The 17976-nt window shown below is 36.1% G+C and overlaps 1 protein-coding gene across 1 annotated transcript in view; it reads left to right on the forward strand.

Moving 5' to 3' along the window:
* IMMP2L (inner mitochondrial membrane peptidase subunit 2) overlaps positions 1-17976 on the forward strand; it is a 458439-nt gene that overhangs the window by 58995 nt on the left and 381468 nt on the right. The window lies entirely within an intron of this gene.

Below are 17976 nucleotides of genomic sequence, written 5' to 3' on the forward strand. Positions count from 1 at the left end.
TTTGCCAAGAAATTTCCATGGACAGTATTAAAGGGACAAAACAGATGACATCGGAAGATGAGCCGCTGAGGTTGGGGAAAGAGTAGAGGACAACTATAAGTAGCTCCAGTACTAGTGAAGCAGCTGGGCCAAAGCTGAGAAGCTCAGCAGTGGATATGTCTGGTAACCAAAGGAAAGTCAAATGGTGTAAAGATCTATATTGAATAGCAATCTGGAATGTAAGATTGGTGAACCAAGGTAAAATGGATGTCCTCAAACAGGGGATGGAAAGATGAAACATCTACAGTTGGGTGTCAGTGAACTCAAATGGATGAGAATAGGCAAATTTAATTCATGTGATAATTACGTAAACTTCATCAGGAAAGAATCCCTTAGAAAAATATGGACTAGTGGGTGAAGCCAAGATGACAGAGTAAAAGTAGCTACTTGCTTCAGCTTTCCCCCAAACCCCTCCAAATACCTGTAAAAATGAATCTAAACAAATTCTAGAGCTACAGAACCCAAAAAATGATAGAGTGAAACAAATCTCCAACCCAGAACAGCCTGGAAAGCTGACAGTAAGGGTCTATCACTCTGGGCTGGGAACAGAGGGCATGGGCCATGCTGGCACAAACTGGGCTAGAGCAGGCCTCAGGAAACTGAATCACTGGCAGCTGTGGCAGTTTCCAGACTTCTCAACCCACAAATGCCAGACAAAGTAGAAGGTCAGTGGGGAAACTCTGTTGGACCTGGGTGAGAGAAGAGCATGGTCTGGTCCCAGCCCTGCAGTGGTGGAAGTGGCAGTGGCAGTGGCAGCAGCAGCAGCAGCTGCTTCTGGAGCTCAAGGTGCACAGATGGTGGGGGGATCAAGTGGCTGATCAGAGGGGGATTGCAGGGATCTCTTTGCTGGTGCTGAGGCAGGATTCTCTTGCTTTGCCCTGCTTGGATCTGGGTCACAGTCCTGGATGGTTGTCCTGGGCTGAGAAGGAGAACTGGTGTGGCAGTCTCTGACAACAGATACACAAAACCACTGAAATTTAGGACACAGCTTCCACTCTGGAAGCAGAGTCCTACCTTGACAAAGAGCTCAAAAGTCAAATAATTGGCTGGGAAAATGAGCAAATAGTGTGAAAAATCAGACTATAGAAGCTTACTTTGGTGACAAAGAAGATTAAAACATATAACTAGAAGAAAACAACAAAGTCAAAGATCCTGCATTCAAAGCCTCCAAGAAAAATTAGAATTGCTCACAGGCCATGGAAGAACTCAGAAAGGATTTTGAAAATCAAGTAAGAGAAGTAGAGAAAAATTTGGGAAGAGAAATTAGAGTGATGCAAGAAATTCATGAAAAATGAGTCACTAGCTTGCCAAAGGAGAACCAAAAAATACTGAAGAAAACAACTTAAAAAATGGACTAATCCAAATGGCAACAGAAGTAGAAAAAACCAATGAAGACAAGAATGCTTTAAAAAACAGAACTGGCCAAATGAAAAAGGAGGTCCAAAAGCTCACTTAAGAAAATCATTCCTTAAAAATTAGAATGGAACAAATAGAAGCTAATGACTTCATGAGAAATCAAGAAATTATAAAACAAAACCAAAAGAATGAACCAATAAAAGACAACGTGAAAGATTTCACTGGAAAAACAACTGACCTGGAGAATAATCCAGGAGAGAGAATTTAAACATTATTGTAGTAGCTGTAAGCCATGATCCAAAAAAGAGCCTAGAAAGCATCTTTCAAGAAATTATCTGTGAACACTGCCCTAATATTCTAGAACCAGAGGGTAAATTAGAAAATGAAACAATCCACCGATCGATTCTTGGAAAAGATCCCAAAAGGAAAACTCCTAGGAATATTATATCCAAATTCCAGAGTTCCCAGGTCAAGGAGAAAATATTGCAAGCAGCCAGTAAGAAACAATTTGAATATTGTGGAAACATAACCAGGATAACACAAAATTTAGGAGCTTCTAAATTAAAGGATCAAAGGGCTTGGAATATGATATTTCAGAGGTCAAAGGAGCTAGGATTAAAACCAAGAATCACCTACCTAGTAAAACTGAGTATAATATTTTGGGGGAAAAATGGACATTCAATGAAACAGCAGACTTTCAAGCATTCTTGATGAAAAAACCAGAGCTGAACAGAAAATTTGACTTTCAAATACAAGTATCAAGAGAAGCACAAAAAGGTAAACAGGAAAGAGAAATCATAAGCGACTTATTAAAATTGACTGTTTACATTCCTACATGGAAAGATGATATTTGTAACTCATGAGACTTTTCTTAGTATTAGGGTAGTTGAAGAAAATATGTATGAAGGTATATATAGACAGGGCACAGAGTGAGTTAAGTATGAAGGGATGATATCTAAAAAACAAAATTAAGGGGTGAGAGAAGAATATATTTGGAGAAGGAGAAAGGGAAGGATAGAATAGGGTAAATTATCTCACATAAAAGAGGCAAGAAAAAGCTGTTACAATGGAGGGGAACAGGGGGGAGGTGAAAAGGAATGAGTGAACCTTACTCTCATTGGATTTGGCTTAAGGAGGGAATAACATACACACTCAATGGCTGTCTCATCCTATAGGAAAGTAGGGGGAGAAGGAGATAAGAAAGTGGGTGGGGGGATGATAGAAGGGAGGGAATATTGGGTGAGGTAGTAGTCAGAAGCAAACCTTTTTGAAAATGGACAGGGTCAAAGGAGAAAATAGAATAGATGGGATAGGATGGAGGGAAATACAGTTTTTCACAAAGTGACTATTATGAAAATGTTTTGCATAACTACATATGTATAACCAATATTGAATTGATTGCTTTCTCAATGAGGGTAGGTGGGGAGGGAAGAAGAGGAGAGAATCTGGAACTCAAAGTTTTAAAAGCAAATGTTAAAAATTGTTTTTAAAATGCGACTGGGAAATAAGATATACAGGCAATAGGGTATAGAAATCTATTTTGCCCTATGAGAAAAGTAAAAGGGAAGGGAATAAGGGGGGGGGTATTAGAAAAGGGAGAAGACTGAGGGAAAGGTAATCAAAATGCATGCCATCTTGGGGTGAGAAGTAAGGGAGAGATGGGGAGAAAATTTGGAATTTAAAATCTCGTAGAAGCCCGGACTCAAGATGGCATCAGCCACTGGCTTCATCCAGTGGCTTCGGAATTCAGCCTCCAGCAGTAATCTCCAAGCTAAGCTGCAGTTAAGTTACCAGGAGATCTCTAAGAGAACTCAGCCACCTCCTAAGCTGCCAGTGGGCCATAGCCATAAGTCTTCAAACAATTACTATTGTACTTGTGATGGATATTGGCAAGCCTGTCCTTCTTCAATCATGACTACTGTGTAAGTTTGGGAGTCTGGTCTTCCTGGTAAGACAACACCTGGGAAAAAGCCAGTGATATCAGGACCCCCCAGGAAAAAGTGGGAACTGTCAAAGGTTGAACCATATTTGTGAAATGGATGTGGGAAGATGGACATACAGATGCTGAGAAATTGTTTTTAGGGGACTGGCTTGAAGGCACCAGCTCAGCTGCAAAGGCATCATGGAGGATCATACAGCAAACATTGCATCATGATATTTTATCTTGGGCTTAGGGGAGAAACATATATTCTAATAAATGATAAATGCACTGAGCTTCAAAAAAAATCTTGTGGAAATGAATGTTGAAAACTAAAAATAAATAAAGTTTTTTTTTAAAAAAAGAAAAATATGAAATAGCCTTCATAGTGAATACAAGGGGAGAAAAGTAGTACTGCAGTATAATCTCAAAAATCCCGGAATATTTATTTGAATCCAAGGGAAACCATTCATACAAGTCTATGTTCCAACCACTGATGTTGAAGAAGCCAAAGTTGATCAGTTCTATGAAGACCTAAAACATCTTCTAGAAATAACATTAAAAAGTCACATTCATCATAGGGAATTGGTATGGTAATGTAGGAAATTAAAAGATAATTGGAATAGCATCCAAGTTTGGCCTTGGGGTACAAAATAAAGCAGGGCAGAGACTGATAGAGTTTTAATAAGATAACTTGCTGGTCATAACAAACACTCTTTCAACAACCTAAAAGGTGACTTCATGCGTGGACATCACAAAATCATCAATATAGTAGTTTTTGTTGTGTTACCTAGGTCTACCCGCAAACAATTGATGCTTTACCAATTGTTTAGATCTGACTTTATTTGTGATAAAAGTGTTTTGTAATTGGGTTCATATAGTTCCTGGGTTTATTTTGGCAACTATATTCCCCGATATTTTATAATGTCTACAGTAACTTTAAATGGAACTTCTCTTTCTATATCTTGCTGTTGGACTTTGTTAGTAATACATAGGAATGCCGAGGATTTATGTGGGTTTATTTTATAACCTGCAACTTTGTTAAAGTTATTTATTATTTCAGGTATTTTGTCACTTGATTCTCTAGGATTCTCTAAGTAAATCATCGTATCATCTGCAAACAGTGGTAACGTAGTTTCTTTTTTGCCTATTCTAATCCCTTCAATTTCTTTTTCTTCTCTAATTGCTAAGGCTAACATTTGTAGTACCAAATTGGATGTACCAAGTATCATCTCAAACAGGGGTGATAATGGACATCCTTGTTCATCCCCGATCTTATTGGAAATGCCTCTAGCTTATCCCCATTACATATAATATTTGCTGATGTCTTTAGGTAATTGCTACTTATCATTTTAAGGAAGACTCCATTTATTCCTATGCTCTGTAGTGTTTTTAATAGGAATGAGTGTTGTATTTTGTCACAAGCTTGAGATAATCATATGGTTTCTGGTTTTTTTTTTTTTGGTGTTGTTGTTGATTTGATCAATTATGCTGATAGTTTTCCTAATGCTGAACCAACTTTGCATTCCTGGAATAAAATCTTGCCTGGTCATAATGTATTATTTTTGTGATAAGTAGCTGTAATCTTTTTGCTAATACTTTATTTAAAATTTTTATATCTATATTCATTAGGGAAATTAGTCTATAATTTTCTTTTTCTGTTTTGACTCTTCCTGGTTTAGGCATCAGTACCATATTGGTGTCATAAAAAGAATTTGGTAGGGCTTCTTCACTTATTTTCCCAAATAATCTATATTGTATTGGAATTAATTGTTCTTTAAATGTTTGATAGGATTCACTTGTAAATCCCTCAGGCTCTGGAGATTTTTTGCCTAGGGAGTTCATTGATGGCTTGTTTAATTTCTTTTTCTGAGATGCAGTTATTTAAATATTTTGTTTTCTCCTCTGTTAATCTGGGCAATTTATATTTTTGTAAATATTCATCCATTTCACTAAGATTGTCAAATTTATGGGCATACAATTGGACAAAATAGTTCCTAATTATTGTTTTAATTTCCTCTTCATTAGTTGTGAATTTACTCTTTTCATTTTTGATACTCATAATTTTGTTTTCTTCTTTTTTTAAAATCAAATTAACCAAAGGTTTATCTATTTTTATTGTTGTTTTTTTTTCATAAAACCAGCTCTTAGTTTTATTTGTTAGTTCAGTAGTTTTCCTAATTTCAATTTTATTAATATCTCTTTGGTTTTCAAATTTTCCAATTTGGCATTTCATTGGGAATTTTAAATTGGTTTTTTTTCTAGCTTTTTAAATTCCATGCCCAATTCATTGTTCTCCTCTTTCTCTATTTCATTCATGTATGCATTTAGAGATATAAAACTTCCCCTAAGAACTACTTTTGCTGCATCCAATTAAGTTTTAGTATGTTGTCTCATTATTGTGATTCCCTTAGATGAAGTTATTGATTGTTTCTATGATTTGTTGTTTGACCCACTCATTCTTTAGGATTAGGTTATTTAGTTTCCAATTGATTTTTATTCTACTTTTCCATGGCCTTTTATTACACATAATTTTTATTGCATTATGATCTAAAAAGGATGCATTTAATATTTCTGCCTTTTTGCATTGGATTATGAGGTTTTTATTCCCTAGTACATGGTCAGTTTTTGTGTAGGTGCCATGTACTGCTGAAAAAAAGTATATTCCTTTCTCTCCCCATTCATTTTTCCCCAGATGTCTCCCATGTCTACCTTTTCTAAAATTCTATTCACCTCCTTAACTTCTTTCTTCTTTATTTCAAGGTTAGATTAATCTAGTTCAGAGAGGAAGAGATCGAGGTCACCCATTGCTCTGGTTTTGCTGCCAATCTCTTCCCCTAACTCCCTTTACTTCTCCTCTAAGAGTTTGGATGCTATACCACTTGGTGCATATATGTTTAGTATTGATATTGCTTCATTGTCTATGCTACCTTTTAACAGGATATAGTTTCCTTCCTTATCTCTTAATTAGATCTGTTTTTGCTTTTGCTTCATCTGAGATCAGGATTGCTACCCCTGCTTTTTTTTTTTTTTTTTTTTTTTACTTCAGCTGAAGCATAATATATTCTACTCTGGTCTTTTACCTTTGCTTTCTGTATATCCCTATGTTTGAAATGTATTTCTTGTAAACAACATATCATAGGATTATGATTTTTAATCAATTCTGCTATCTGCTTCCATTTTATAGGAGGGTTCATCCCATTTACATTCACAGTTATGACTAATATTTATGTCTTTCTGTCCATCCTATCCGTCTGCTCATTTATGCTTTTCTTTCTCCTTTCTCCCTTTCTCTCCTCACTAGAGTTTTGATTTTGACCACCGTCTCCCTCAATCTGTGTTCCCTTCTAATCACCTCCCCTCCCTTTTCTTTTCCTTTTCCCTTACTACTTCTTTCCTCCCTTCCTTCGCTTCCTCTCTCATGTTTCTTTCCCTTTGCCCTCCAACTGCCTGTAGGACAAGTTAGATTTCCATACCTGAGTATGTTATTCCCTCCTTGAGCAACATCTGATGAGAGTAAAGTTCAAACAACACTCGTTATCCTCCCTTTTTTCGCTGTACTGTAATATGTCTTTGTGCCTCATTCATGTAATGTAATTTACCCTTTTCTGCCTCCCCTTTTTCTCCTCTCCCATTACAGTCTTTTTTCAGCACTTAATTAGGTGTTTTATCAACACATCACAATCAACTTAAAGCCACCCCCTCGGTCTATATATTTCCCTTCTATATGATGTAATAAAGATAGAGTTATCAAGAGTTGTAAGTATCATCTTCCCATGTAGGGATGTAAACAGTCGTCCTTGATGAACAACATGCTTTTTTTTCCCCTTCCCCTTTCCTGTTTACCTTTTTATGTCTCTCTTGAGTCTTGTATTTGAAAATCAAATTTTCCACTGAGCTCTGGTCTTTTCATTAGGAAAGTCTGGAAGTCCCCTATTTCATTGAATGTCCAATCTCCTCCTGTGAAAGATTGTGCTCCATTTTGCTGGGTAGTTGATCCTTGCTTGGAATCCAAGCTCCTTTGCCTTATAGAATATCATATTCTAAGCCCTCTGATCTTTTAATGTAGAAGCTGCAAGGTCCTCTCTAATCCTGACTGTGGTTCCATGATATTTCAATTGTTTCTTTCTGGCTGCTTGCAGTATTTTCTCCTTAATCTGATACTTCTAGAATTTGGCTACAATATTTCTTGGCATTTTCAATTTGGGATCTCTTTCAGGAGGTGATTGGTGGATTCTTCAATGACTATTTTACTCTCTGGTCCTAATACTTCAGAGCAATTTTCCTTAATGATTTTTTGAAAGATGCCATCTGCTCTTTTTTACATTACGATTCTCAGGTAGACCAAGAATTCTTAAATTGTCTCTCTGGGATCTATTTTCCAGTTCAGCTGTTTTTCCAATGAGGAATTTTACATTTTCTTCTATTTTTTCATTCTTTTGATTATGTTTCATTGATTCTTGATGTCTCATAGAGTCATTAGGTTCCAGTTACCCAATTCTTTTTTTTTATTTTTTTTATTTTTAAATTAAATTTATTTATTTAACATATTTAGTTTTCAGCATTGGTTTTCACAAGAGTTTGAATTACAAATTTTCTCCCCATTTCTACCCTCCACCCCCACTCCAAGATGGCGTATATTCTGGTTCCCCTGTTCCCCAGTCGGCCCTCCCTTCTGTCACCCCAGTCCCCTCCCATCCCGTTTTCCCTTCCTTTCTTGTAGGGCAAGATAAACTTCTATGCCCCATTGCCTGTGTATCTTATTTTCTAGTTGCATGCAAAAACTTTTTTTTTTTTTGTTTTTGAACATCTGTTTTTAAAACTTTGAGTTCCAAATTCACCCGCCCTCCTCCCTTCCCACCCACCCTCCCTAAGAAGTCAAGCAATTCAACACAGGCCACATGTGTATCATTATGTATAACCCTTCCACAATACTCGTGTTGTGAAAAACTCACTATATTTTGCTCCTTCCCAACCCATCCCCCTTTATTGAATTTTCTCCCTTGACCCTGTCCCCTTTCCAAAGTGTTTGTTTTTGATTACCTCCACCCCCATCTGCCCTCCCCTCCATCATCGCCCCCCTTTTTTTTATCTTCTTCCCTCTTCTTTCCTGTGGGGTAAGATACCCAATTGAGTATGTATGGTATTCCCTCCTCAGGCTGAATCTGATGAGAGCAAGGTTGTCTCATTCCCCCCTCACCTGCCCTCTCCCCTCCTCCCCCAGAACTGCTTCCTCTTGCCACCTTTATGCGAGATAATCCACCCAATTCTATCTCTCTCTATCTCCCTCTCTCAATATATTCCTCTATCATCCCTTAATTTGATTTTATTTCTTTTAGATATCTTCCCTTCATCTTCAACTCACCCGGTGTCCGCTCTCTCTCTTTCTATATACATATACATATATATATATATATATATATATATATATATATACCCATACATATATACATACACACATTCACTTATATATATATATATATATATACACATAAACATATATATATGTGTGTATATATATATATATATATATATATATATATATATATATATATATGTCCATATTCCCTTCAGCTACCCTAATACTGAGGTCTCATGAATCAGACACGTCATCTTTCCATGTAGGAATGTAAACAAAACAGTTCAACTTTAGTAAGTCCCTTGCAAATTCTTTTTCTTGTTCTTTTTCTTGATTACCTTTTCATGCTTCTCTTGATTCTTGTGTTTGAAAGTCAAATTTTCTTTTCAGCTCTGGTCTTTTCACTGAGAAAGCTTGAAAGTCCTCTATTTTATTGAAAATCCATATTTTCCCTTGGAGCATGATACTCAGTTTTGCTGGATAGGTGATTCTGGGTTTTAATCCTAGCTCCCTTGGCCTCCGGAATATCATATTCCAAGCCCTCCAATCTCTTAATGTAGAAGCTGCCAGATCTTGGATTATTCTGATTATGTTTCCACAATACTCAAATTGTTTCCTTCTGGCTGCTTGCAGTATTTTCTCCTTGATCTGGGAGCTCTGGAATTTGGCGATAATATTCCTAGGAGATTTCTTTTTGGGATCTATTTGAGGAGGCGACCAATGGATTCTTTCAATTTCTATTTTGCCATGTGGCTCTAGAATATCAGGGCAGTTCTCCTTGATAATTTCTTGAAAGATGATATCTAGATTTTTTTTTTGATCATGGCTTTCAGGTAGTCCAATAATTTTTAAATTATCTCTCCTGGATCTATTTTCCAGGTCAGTGGTTTTTCCAATGAGATATTTCACATTGTCTTCCATTTTTTCATTCCTTTGGTTCTGTTTTATGAAATCTTGATTTCTCATCAAGTCACTAGCTTCCACTTGCTCCAATCTAATTTTTAAGGTAGTATTGTCTTCAGTGGTCCATTGGACTTCCTTTTCCATTTGGCTAATTCTGCCTTTCAAGGCATTCTTCTCCTCATTGGCTTTTTGGAGCTCTTTTGCCACTTGTGTTAGTCTATTTTTTTAAGGTGTTGTTTTCTTCAGTGTATTTTTCAGTATTTTTTGGGTCTCCTTTAGCAAGTCATTGACTTGTTTTTCATAGTTTTCTCGCATCCTTCTCATTTCTCTTCCCAATTTTTCCTCTACTTCTCTACCTTGCTTTTCCAAATCCTTTTTGAGTTCTTCCATGGCCTGGGACCAGTTCATGTTTTTCTTGGAGGCTTCTGTTGTAGACTCTTTGACTTTGTTAACTTCCTCTGTCTGTATGTTTTGGTCTTCTTTGTCAGCAAAGAAAGAATTCAAAGTCTGAGACTGAATCTGGGTGCATTTTTGCTGCCTGGTTGGCCATATTCCCAGCCCACTAACTTGACCCTTGAGTTTTTCAGCGGGGTATGACTGCTTGTAGGCTAGAGAGTTCTATGTTCCACATTTGGGGGGGATCTGCCAGCTGTGCCACACCAGCGCTACTCCTTCCCCACGAACCCCCAACCTGGACTGGGCTTAGATCTTCAGCAGGCTGTTGCACTCCTGCTCTGATCTGCCACTTAATTCCTCCCACCAGATCGGTCTGGGGCCAGAAACAACTGCAGTTGTAGCTGCCCCTCCTCCGCTGCCCCCGGGAGCCGGTAACCGAACCGATAACTCATTCCACTCCCACAGCTTTTCCCACTAACCTTCTCTGTTGTCTTTGGTGTTTGTGGGTTGAGAAGTCTGGTAACTGCCGCAGCTCACTGATTTTGTGGGTTCCACTATTCTGGAATTGGTTTAGAGTCATTTTTACAGGTATTTGGAGGAATTTGGAGGGGAGCTCTGTCTTTACTCTTCCTTCTTGGCTCTGCCTCTCAAACATTTATTAATTGAATACAACATAGCACGTGTTATGTTGGACACTAGGGATTCAAACAAAAACAAAACAGTCTCTGTCTTCAAGGAACTAACATTCTATTGGGTGGGGGGAGCACAAGATGTATACAGATGAGAGTCAGTAGGGTGTAGTGGAAACAGTGGTGACTATTGAATCAGAGGATCTCATTTCAAAATCTTAACTCTGACACTTACTAGCTTTGTGACCTGGGTCAAGTCACTAATCTTCTTTGAGCATTTTCAGCTCCTCATTTATAAAATAATGGTGTGGAAATATGTTCTGAAATTTCTTCTAGCTTTAGATTCATAATTCTTTAGGACCCTAAGTAAATTCATGATTTAGCTAGATGAAACAGTGAATAGTGTTCTGAACTTGGAGGCAGGAAAATCAGATTTCAAACCCTTGTTCAGATACTTCCTAGGACTGTGGCTCCATGAAAGTCATTTAATCTCTCACAGCCATAGCTTTTGTATATAAAATAGGGATAATAATAGTACCTACTTCCCATAGTTATTATCGAATAAGAACAGATATAAAGTTTTTCGAAAGCCTTAACACTGTTTAAATGGTAACTATAACGGTCATCATCATCATTTGACGTGGGACACTAACAAATATGAAGATCAATAAAAACTGATTGGAGGAACAGCCACTTGAGTTAAGCTTTGACTAAACAGAAGGATTCTATGAGATAGAATGAGTGGGATTGCATTCCCAAATGTGCAAACACATACACATACTTGGAGAAAGGAGATGAAATGTTAGGTTGTTTACTTGATAATTTCTGATTTTAATCCCTGATTTGAAATTTATTGACTTTATTTTTGTGATCTAGCTTTTTAATGCTGTGTTTAATACCAAATTCCAAAGCCACCCTCTAGAAAATTAAGGTTTTTAAACCAATTGCATTTTGTCATGATAGTCTTTTTTCTTTTTTAATGAACCAGTAAGGAGGAGATGGAGTATCCTATGATCATGTTCCATGGGGAGACACCCAAAGCTCAGTATTTCACAAATCCTATAAATGTAAGAGCCATTAAGTTTGGACTACCATACCATAATCCTATTCTATACAAAAACTTGTTGCTCACCATTTTTTTTTATCAGAATGTAAATGACCTCTCTTCCAGAGAGATCAACTAATAACAGCAAAACTTGTGAAGCTCACCTGAGTCCTAACTTCCTCTGTGAATTCATAGGGCCTTCAGTTGGAGGGTTTCTACATTCCTACTGAAAACAGAAAAAGTCTCATTCTTGCACATGTCGATTATCTTTCTACAACTTTATCCCAGAAAAAAAAATACAGAGAATTTTTTAAAAGCTATGCATGTATCAAAACATATAATTTTCATTTTTTCATTGTTTTTGTTTTTTCTTCCTGTTTTTCATTCTCTTGTTTGTTTTTCTTTCTTTTTGGTTTTTCCCTTTTGTTCTGATTCTTCTTTCACAACATTACTAATGTGGAAATATGGTTAACATGATTGTACATATGTAACCTATATCAGATTATTTGCTATCTTGGGGAGAGGGTAAGGCAGGGAAGGTGGGAGAAAAATTTGGAACTCAAAATCTTGCAAAAATGAATGTTGACAACTATCTGTACATGGAATTGGAAGAAAATAAAATATTATTAAGTACAAAAAAAGCTGTGCACACCCAAGATAGCCTCTAAATGAGAACATTTTAAAATCTTATTACCTTTGGAAACAAAAGTAAGAAATTACTTACAATAGCAAGCCAACATGAAAACTTGCCCTCCATTCCCATCCCTACTGACACCCCAGTTCCTTACAGCCAAATTTTGGATACATTTAGAAAAAATGACATAGATCAGGATTAAAAATAATCCTCCACTCCCTGTGATCTGCTCTAACTTGTATCCCTGAAAATATACTGGCTGGCTAATTGAAGGTTCAGGTTAATTGGCTGTCAGCATAGTTCTGAATCTACTCCTGTTTTTGTACTATATTATTTTGGTGAGCCATAATAAAAAAAAGTCAATGAAAATGTTGAAAAATGAATCACTCATAATCAGTTTACCATTTTAAACATTCTGCTGAAAATATTGAATCTAACTTCTACTAAGAAATAATATAGACAATAAAAGGAAAGTCAAGCAAAAGTCAGCATACGGTAATGGAATGTCCTCAAAAGGCCCTAAATTGGTTTTGGCTTCATCAAGGCATCTTGCTTATTGTTGATGCATTTAGTATTCATTGTGGTTACTGCTGTTTGAAGGTTATTAAGTTTGTCCTAGATTTTATTGGTGTTCAATCTAATCTGCTCAATTATCTTTTGGGGTATATATGGATGTCTAGGAAAGATGACCCTTCGTTTTCGATTGGCATCGTGAGCAATTCTTAAGTTTTATTAAAAAAGCTAATTGATAAAGATAGCTGAATGAATAATGGTAAAATTGATTTATGTTCTTTTGTATTATTATTAGAGAAATTTTCTACCAGGAATACAAGAATATTAATGTAACAAAGGAAGATTAGTGGGAAGAGACATGCCTGTGATTAGTCAAGATTTATTTCTTTTAGATTGCCTTCTTTTTTTCCCCTTGATATACAGAAGGATTATGAGTAAAACTCACCAGATCAGTGTATTGAAAGACATTATTATCTTTTAGTGCATTTTGAAACCAAATCTACCATCTTCAGTGGGCAAATGCCCTTTCCCTACCAACCTTCCCCGACTAGCAACAGTAACCCTCAGGACTCAGAGCTCAAGAGAATCAACGTGTCATTCCTCCCTCACCCTCATCCCTAGGGAGTATATCCAGTCAGTCCATACACTCACATTGGGGCAGAGCTCCTTGAATTAGGGGATGACTGGGTCAAATTTCACCTAAATGTTATTATCTACCAGTACCTTAACCCAGAGAGGAAGTTTTATCATATGCAGGTATCCACTGGGACATTAAGCCCTAGCCATACTGGTTATTCTTTTGTCCTGCTACCACACTTATCTATCTATACCTTTCCTTTACCTTATTTTTTTTAATCTTTTGCTCAGGAAACAATTATTAAATCAGTATTACCATGAATACTGAAAAGGGCAACGAAACCTACTACCTGATAGTTTCACTCACAATTTTCATGACTGCCTAGACCAAAGTTCCATTCCCTGGCCATGAGCCCCTGATACCTTTTGTGTCCCCATAGTAGAATATAATCTCTTTGGGGGCAGGAACCATCTCATTATTTTTATATTCTCTGCACTAAGCACAATGTGTAGTATATAGAAATACTAAATAGTTTGTTAATTGATTGATTTACCTCTCCAAGCCACTGCCTTTCTATTTAGCTGTAGCTAGATTATGTCTAGTTTAGTTTATAGTAAGGATGTCAATGATGATTTTCTGTTCTTCAGTAATATATTGATTCAACCTACTCACTGCTTGTGGGATAAAGATTGCACATTTGGAATGAAATCAGTTAAAGTTTTATTTTTATCTGTGTGACTCTGGGATAATTCTATCCCCTTTGCTGACACCTGACCATCATCAGTGTAAAAGCAAAAGGACCTAGGGCCATTGTGTTGTTGTAGTTGTTGGCTGAAGAACGACTAGCTAGTGGCTAGCACAACAGTGGTAAAACACTTTTCTTAGCTAAGTTGATCCTCAGATAGAAGATTCATTCTGTTACTCAGACAATAATCAAAGTCTTTCCTAGTTTGGTAGATACATCCAACATTTGCAGTTTTCTGGTGCTTTCTAAGAACGCAGAGTACTTTCTATGTCACAAGGCAAGAAATATAAAAATGGATAGAGTTGAGTAATAAACAAGGTGTTTATAGGGAGTAATGTACAAATTAATTTTGTATAGCTAATAGGTGAGGGATGAAGATTATGACTTCATGGGAAGAGGGTATGTTGATATTTTTGACAGTCACACAGTAGAGGTAACATAAGACATTTTTGATTTAGGATCTGATTAATTCCCTTATCACACTATTATAGTTCCTGAGCTGTGGTAATGAGAACTGCTAATCTGAATTGAACTAAACTCAAATCACTATTTATGAAAACCTGTAAGGCATACATTCCATAGTTAAGAAATTGAAAAGAAAAGAACAAAGTTCTGCCATCTTTGGTGCTTTTGTGGATGTAAACTAAGCACTTAGTGCTTGCTAGTGTCACATATGAAAGTAAGACTGCAACTCTGGCCTCTTCTCATTTCCTTTCAGTTTCCTGAGTATAATAATACACACAAGTATATGTATGTATTCTGTTTCTTAGGGCTCTGTGTGTATATGTATGTTTAATACTGAAATAATTTCTAATACTCCAATTTTAATATGGGAAATCTCAGAGAGAAGGCTCTTACTGTCTGTCTTTCTATCCCCCCCCCTCTCCCTGCAACACCCCCCCCCCCATATATTTCCTTACTTCCTTCAAGACTCAGGTCAAATCCCACCTTCTGCAGGACATTTCCTTGTCCAGCCTTCCATCAAGTCTTCCCCTTCACCTCCTGATGTTGTTAGAGCCTTTTCCCTAAGACTACTCTGAGACTACTGAGATTCAGATTGTATATATCTTGTTTCTCCCATTATAATGTGAACTCTTTGAGACCAGGAAATTTTTTTTGCCTTTCCTTAGCACAATGGTATCATTTATTAAGAGTTTTATAAATGTTTGTTAATCATGATTATGTCATGTTATCTGTTTAACATAGAAGGGAATTAGTTCTCATATTAAAATGGAAATGTTAGAATATTTATTATTAAAACATAGCAGTAAATAAACAATATCATGTATAATAGAATGATGAAATCAATGATTGCATTAAAAGACAAAGTCTTTTAATGAACATGACTTTCTTGGATGATTTAATATTAATGATATATTATCTTGTGAGATAGAATGCTTTGAGACAGTTCAGACTTTTATTTTTATTGTTGTTGTTTGTTTCCTAGCTCCCTTTCATCCACTGTCACTTCTAGAAAGCAACAACAACATTTTTTTTGCCTTATCTTTTATCTCATATATTCTCTCCTAGCAAAACTCTGGGAATCTCTTATCATAAAAATGGATCTCACATTGTTATATATTTTGATTTAGGTTTTATTAATTCCTTTTCTTTCTCATCTCATTCCAATCATTTTTTCTAATATCCCTTTCCCCTCAACTATAGTACCATTCCTGGTTCCAAAGAAAATCAGATTAACAAAACTGACTTTAAGAGCCTATGTAATATCCACATTTGTAGTCCTCAACTATCATTCTACCAGGAATAGGAAGATGTGTTTCATTTTCTCTCCTTCAGAGTGAAGATGAGTCATTATATTTAATCTGAGGTCACCTGTCTTTCAATGTTGTTTTATTTATATTTCTATAGTCATTGCATATCTTATTTGAAGTTTCTGACTTCTTCTGCCTTTATCAGTTCATATAGGTCCTTAGGTGTATATTGTAGATTTATACAATTACTACAAAGAATCCTGAAGGCGAAATGGAGAATAAGAGATTATCTACCCTGTACCTCCATTTTTATCGTGTGTGTGTGTGTGTGTGTGTGTGTGTATGTGTGTGTGTATGTGGAGGTGTAAGTATTCATATCACACAGTAGAGTAAGTATTAAATTTGTGCTAAGGATTTTAACCTCGGGATGTATGAAAGAACATATTCTTTTAATCAAAGGCAAATGACATAAAGTGGATGATTTGTGTCAGATGGCTAGTTTAAACGTTGATGTTTGCATCCTTTCTTAAGCAATTCAAGGGAAAAAGGATATTTCATCTACTTTGTAAGAAATACATTTTCAATGATCACTGAAAAAATGAATACTTACATTTTTTGAAACATCGACTTTAAAGAAATGCCTTACCATTGCTAACCAAAAGAACCAGTGGGAACTAAGTAAAAGTAAATTTAACATATTGATAGTATATTAAAATATAATTTTATATTTTTCTGTTACAATTAAGTAGGGGATCTAGAATTTAATTGTTTTTTGTCAGTTTTTAAACACTTTAATATATGGTCTTTGTTAAAGATTCTTTTGTTATAGAATAGTGGCAAGGACATCTCGTTTCAGTGGTCCTGGAAATGTTGCTAAGCACTTCAAGTTTAAATTAACATAGAGATCCACATGAAGGCATGATCTTGTGTGCTCTCTCTTTATGTCTCCTGGGTTGGCCTGTAGCATACCCAATGTGGTCGTTCTGGCCAGCTCACTGATTGCTTCTGATGACTGTAGCCAAATTGATTATGCACTGATCATGATTGATCACAAAGACAGCCAAAATGACAGAACAAATTTGAATCAAGCATTTTACCAGTTTATCATTATGCTATCTCTCCTTGCCAGCTGGAGGCTTTCACATAGTTGATAGTGAAAGGAAGTTATTTCTGATGGCTCAAGCTTTTCTTTTCTGCCTTTTAAAATCCAGTATCACTGATGAATTAAGTGTGCTACCTAATAACATCTTGGCATTTTCTGTTCATATTCTCCTACTTTATGATGGTGATACCTAGTTATGTACTCAAAATTCCTCTTGCAAGCAGGTTAAATTACTATGTGCTTATTCTGGACTCTTATCTCTTCAATACTTTTTCTTCTATCTTCCATTCTCTAATGGTATTTAAAGAAAATGAAATCTCTTTGTAAACTTGAACAAAGGTGGTCACAGGCTCATAAATAAAGAGTTAGAAGGGACATCAAGCCTTTTAGTCCAACTGACTTATTTTAAAGATAAGGAAATTGAGGCCAAGGGAAGTTGTTATTTGCCCAAGTAATGTGTTAAAAAGGTAATGTGTCAAAGCAGGAAAGTAGAGGATGGATAACTACTAGCTGAGGATATTCTAAAGGGGATTCATGCTTCTAGTAGAGCCTGGACTGTATGACCACTAGTATCCCTTATTCTAGGATCCTAAAAAACAGATCACTATTTACTGGTATTATTTTCTACTATCAAAGTTAATTATGAGAGTACTTTTAAAATATATCAGTAAGTACTCAAATAGAAGATATTTCAATGTGTGTTAAAAGAAGACAGATTTTTCACATAAATCAAGGTAAATTTTCCTTACTCGAGCTGTCTACAAGTGAAATGGACTACTTTAGGAGGTTACAAATTCTCTAGCAATCAGAGGATGGAAGACAACCTATTGGAAGTATCATAGACTGATTTCCTGCTTTGGCCAGGGATAAGATTAATTCCTCAAATTCTTGATCACTCCAAGATTCTGTGATACTTTTAGAAAACCGTTAATGACATGAGGGTTTATCAGTCATTGCCACAGTAATCTATTTTTCCCCCTGTACTTTTGTAGAATAACCACGCCACTAAAACGCTGAGAATATGAGGAACGTTGGTTTTTTTAATCAA

Source organism: Trichosurus vulpecula, chromosome 5 (assembly GCF_011100635.1).
Source record: "Trichosurus vulpecula isolate mTriVul1 chromosome 5, mTriVul1.pri, whole genome shotgun sequence".
In the NCBI taxonomy this organism is placed as follows: domain Eukaryota; kingdom Metazoa; phylum Chordata; class Mammalia; order Diprotodontia; family Phalangeridae; genus Trichosurus; species Trichosurus vulpecula.